The following is a 5000-nucleotide window of genomic DNA, read 5'->3' as shown; positions in this document are numbered from 1 at the left end:
TCCAGGGTGCTGAGATGGCTGACGTTTTGCTCCGCTCACGATGGTCACCGCACCACGCAAGAACAGCCCAAAAACAGGCCAAAACAGCCCAAAAACGGGCCAAAACAGGCCATTTTTGGCTGCGCGAGCGAGCGGCGAGCGGCGAACAGTGAGCGAAGCGTGAGGCAGCACCGTCCCTGCTATACGAAAGCCCCATCCAGCCCTGTGCCACCCGGGGGGTTCCAGGGTGCTGAGATGGCTGACATTTTGCTCCGCTCACGACGGTCGCCGCGCCACGCAAGAACAGCCCAAAAACAGGCCAAAACAGCCCAAAAACGGGCCAAAACAGGCCATTTTTGGCTGCGCGAGCGAGCGGCGAGCGGCGAACAGCGAGCGAAGCGTGAGGCAGCACCGTCCCTGCTATACGAAAGCCCCATCCAGCCCTGTGCCACCCGGGGGGTTCCAGGGTGCTGAGATGGCTGACATTTTGCTCCGCTCACGACGGTCGCCGCGCCACACAAGAACAGCCCAAAAACAGGCCAAAACAGCCCAAAAACGGGCCAAAACAGGCCATTTTTGGCTGCGCGAGCGAGCGGCGAGCGGCGAACAGCGAGCGAAGCGTGAGGCAGCACCGTCCCTGCTATACGAAAGCCCCATCCAGCCCTGTGCCACCCGGGGGGTTCCAGGGTGCTGAGATGGCTGACATTTTGCTCCGCTCACGACGGTCGCCGCGCCACGCAAGAACAGCCCAAAAACAGGCCAAAACAGCCCAAAAACGGGCCAAAACAGGCCATTTTTGGCTGCGCGAGCGAGCGGCGAGCGGCGAACAGCGAGCGAAGCGTGAGGCAGCACCGTCCCTGCTATACGAAAGCCCCATCCAGCCCTGTGCCACCCGGGGGGTTCCAGGGTGCTGAGATGGCTGACGTTTTGGTCCGCTCTCGACGGTCACCGCGCAACGCAAGAACAGGCCAAAAACTGGCCAAAACGGCCCAAAAACGGGCCAAAACTGGCCATTTTTGGCTGCGCGAGCGAGCGGCGAGTGGCGGACAGCGAGCGAAGCGAGAGGCAGCACCGTCCCTGCTATACGAAAGCCCCATCCAGCCCTGTGCCACCCTGACACGGACTTAGCTGGTTTTGCCTAATTCGTGCGGCACCCTTGCGTGTCCGTCCGCAAAGGTCAGCCTCCCCGAAGCCTCCCATTGTCCCTTAGGACCATCAAAAGAGAGAACGGGTTAGAGAGAACGCCTCAAACGAGATCCACAAGCAAACATGTCCGAAAAACACTTCATAGACAATGCAAATTACAAACAGACTTTACAAGCTCTGAACAGTGGCACAACAAAGGGTAAAATGGTCCATTACAGACCGAGAAGCTCTCTCACGTGTCCACATGACACAACCTTTATTTACAGCCTAAAGAGGCCACCAACCCAACTAAAATGGGACTTATAAGCCTTCGGCCGCCCCTTTACATTCTGTACAGGGCATGAACATGCCAAAAGACACGGACACACATAAGCATTACATCCAACGTCTTGTTGAGAAGTTTGTCCGTGACATTCTCCCCCACTTATCCCTTCGACGTCCTCGTCGAAGCCTTTGTGAACACTGCAACTCTTCGCCTTTGCTGAGTCTTCAATCTTCTGCTCCAGCTGCAATGCGCCTCCTGGCTCCCAGCTGCTCTCCGCTGCTATTTTTGAGTAGTCGAACTTTGATCCGCCATGCTGCTTCAACTCACCAATGACTCTGACTGTGGTGTGGGGTTGGCTGAGTTGTGTTGATCCTTGTTGATTCCTGCGGATCTCCCAGATGAAGGAAAAGACCATCTTTACTGCGCCAGTCTCTCAAAATTCCCACATGCTGCTTGAACTGGGTGGATGCTTGTTGGAGCTTTAACGAGCATCGCCTCGCAAACTTCTGAAGTTTTTGGGTCCTTCCTCCACAAAATCTGCCCATTGACTCTTCTTTCAGTTAGTTGTCACATCCAAGTAGGTTCGCATCACTTCCGCTTTCGATTGGCATTTCGTTGGGAAATGAAGCGGACAATCTACTCTCAGTAGCACTGATCACCGTTGGTGAGGATTTGACAACTATTGTCTTCCATTATCTTCGAAGGGTCTTTGAACTTGTGCAGAGCTCCTCTGCTGGATAGATAAGAGAACCGGGGTACTCGGTTTCGCCCATTCTCTTAAGAGTTGAGAAGGCAAAGGTTACTTGACTTCGCCCGCCTCCTCGAGGTTGTACTTCATGCATCGAGCTGGTTACTGGCCTTCGCCTGCTCTTTGCTCACACTTCTGAAGCACTTGAAGTGTTTGCACTCCTTGCATTGAGTTAGTTACTGTGATTCACCTTCTCAATGCCATCGAACTTCTGAAATGCGAGAAGTTTTCACCCCAACTTGGAGTAATTCTCTGATAGATGAGGTCGCCTCTGGGATTGTACCGTCTTCTCCATCAACCCTGCCGCCTACTCCACTGAGTAGCAAAGGTACAGCACCGCGTACTGCCAGCTTCGTTCCTTGGTCGTGCACTCTTGCATGACCCGAAGTCCTTCACTTACGGCTGTCTTGATGAGAAGCACACTGACACCGGTCTTACGAAGTTCCTCGGCCTCTGCCCTTCAGCCTTGTCCCGGTACTTGGAGATTGCCTCTGCATGCTCCACCTCCTCGGCCCCTTTCACGACCAAACGCTCTCCCTCCGTGAGAGCAAGGGATCAATGACTTGCACGGAAGTCCCGCCTCTGCGGTACCATGGCGCTGCAATGCCCATGGCCCTACTATCCGTCGCCTCGCATCTGCATCCCTTTTCTTCACGATCAGTAGACATGTCTCTGTGGCACTCCTCTAAGTCCACCTCCATTCTAACTGATTGCTTGACTTTGGGTAGCTAAGTCCCTCTGGACTCATCGTCGCTTCCTCGCCCCTTTCGACCCCCTGCTCCAACACCTCCGTGTTCTCCAAGCAGTCTGTTTGGTCGATGGAAAGACAGACTGCAACTCCCATGCATGGCCTCTGCCATTGCATTGTAGGGTTTGCACCGATTCTGTTCTCCATAGCTTCCTTGGTAACAACGTTCGCTTACTCGGCCTTGTCCTCTGACTTGCCGGGCTCCCTTAAGCGAATATGAGCTCTGGAGCAGTCCAACTCTCCAGCTGCTTCGATCATACCTCTGCATGATCAAGTCCCTCCCATGGGACTCCCTGGTACTTGCATACGAACAAAACCCTTGGTGGAACCTAGCCCCCATATGCTGATGACCAAGGTTTTCATCCGATGCAAAATTCGGTGCACGCCCGGAAGACCCGCCTCTACGGTACCATGGCCTTCACTCCTTGAATCCATAGCCCTTCTTGCCGTCGTGTTGTTCACCAAAGCGGAGCTCCCAGTAGCTCCCGATCATACCTCCATATGATCTCATCCCTCACGGGACAAGGTCGTGTGTATCGCATTGCCATCGAACTGTTCCACCACGATCCGCTGCACCATGTCGCCTCCTGGTGACATCTCCATTGCATTCTGATCCTTGTGGAATAAACTCGAATTGTGAACCCTCCGCTGTGTGGCCTCTGCCAATACATCGCAGGGTCTCCTCCACCTTCGATTTTGTTCGCTCCTTTGGCAATCGATCTTCATCCACCCACTCTTGGGTCACACCTAGATGAAGCACCGCTCTAGGACAGTCCGTCGCCTAGTAGCTCCCGAAGTCCACTGACTTCACTGTAATTTGTGCACCATTGTCTGGATCCTGGGCCTCTGCCCCTACCAGCACAATCTCCGCTGCGCACCGCTTCCTTCATAGCAACTCGAATGGCAACACTGTGGCATATTCTTCAAGAGTACCCGCCTCTGCGTCCTCTTGCCCCGTGTTAAGGCCTTCTGAACCCAACTTCGCCTCTGCAAATTGAGTCGCCTTAGTTCCTCCCTCAAATGCTCCTCCGAGATAAGGTGCATGTGCCCCGAAGCTCCCTTCGTCTTTGGCACCATGCAAGATGAGTCCGCTCCGTCGGAATGAAGGACCCATGGAACAACATGATCCTGCTCTTGCCTCTGCAAGAGTTCATGTCCTTGACCTCTGTCTAAGGAAAGCACTGTGCCTCTGCTCCATGTTCCAACTTCTCTGCTGGCTCCCTTCATGCGGCTTGGGTACTTCGCCAAGTTACACCCAAGTTGTTCCGCTCCTCGTTTTTGCATTGAGTTGATGGTGGCCCTCGCGCCCACCATTCCACGGGTCAGCCCTCCCTTGAGTCCGATCTCCACATCGACTCCAAGTGTGCCTTCATTTGTGTTGCTCCCCCACTTGATCTCGCAATGCATCCACCAATGCATTCTCTCAAGCGAGATCATGCGGCAACTCCTCGCTGCTTGCTCGGTCCATTGAGCTTCGTGGAGTTGTTGTTTGTGAGGTACTCTTCCTCAACATGTGAAGTCCGTCTCACATGATTCTCCCTCTGGAGTGCTGAGACTTATCCCGTTGGAGCAACATCTCTCTTCGTTTCGGAGACCACCATCCCCTTGGACTACTCCGATCTGCTAAACAAACTGTGCATTGTTCTGCCTCCTGCAAACGCACTTGCTAGATTGCGACTCCCCGTCAATACAGCCCCCACTGCATCCCTCAAGGTCTAGCAACATGCTGAACTCATTGCACACTTTAGCCGCCTACGGACGTATCCTTCACATGCCGAAGAGAAAGTTTCAATGCTCCATGGTGCCGAGTCTCGGCCGCCTTGGGATGGCCACGAACATTCCGTCGTCCGCATACAAGCCCATGCATGAGTACCAAATTCTTCGAGTTAGCAATTCCCCTCACCTCTGTGAGCTTTGCAAAACTCTTTTGGTCGTTGAGCAACTCATTCCACCTTGGATGGTCTCATTCTTGCCAAGCGCCTCGCTTGCCTAGAGCACCATCAAGTATAGTTGTCAACGTTGAGCCGTAGCTCAAACTCAGCCATCCCAACCTTTGTGCGCTCCAAATTCTTCCAAGCTTGCCTGTTCTCGTGGTGCCTCTTGCGCGAAGGGTT

Source organism: Musa acuminata, unplaced genomic scaffold, assembly GCF_036884655.1.
Source record: "Musa acuminata AAA Group cultivar baxijiao unplaced genomic scaffold, Cavendish_Baxijiao_AAA HiC_scaffold_1136, whole genome shotgun sequence".
NCBI classification, from domain to species: domain Eukaryota; kingdom Viridiplantae; phylum Streptophyta; class Magnoliopsida; order Zingiberales; family Musaceae; genus Musa; species Musa acuminata.
This window is presented reverse-complemented; position numbering follows the sequence as displayed.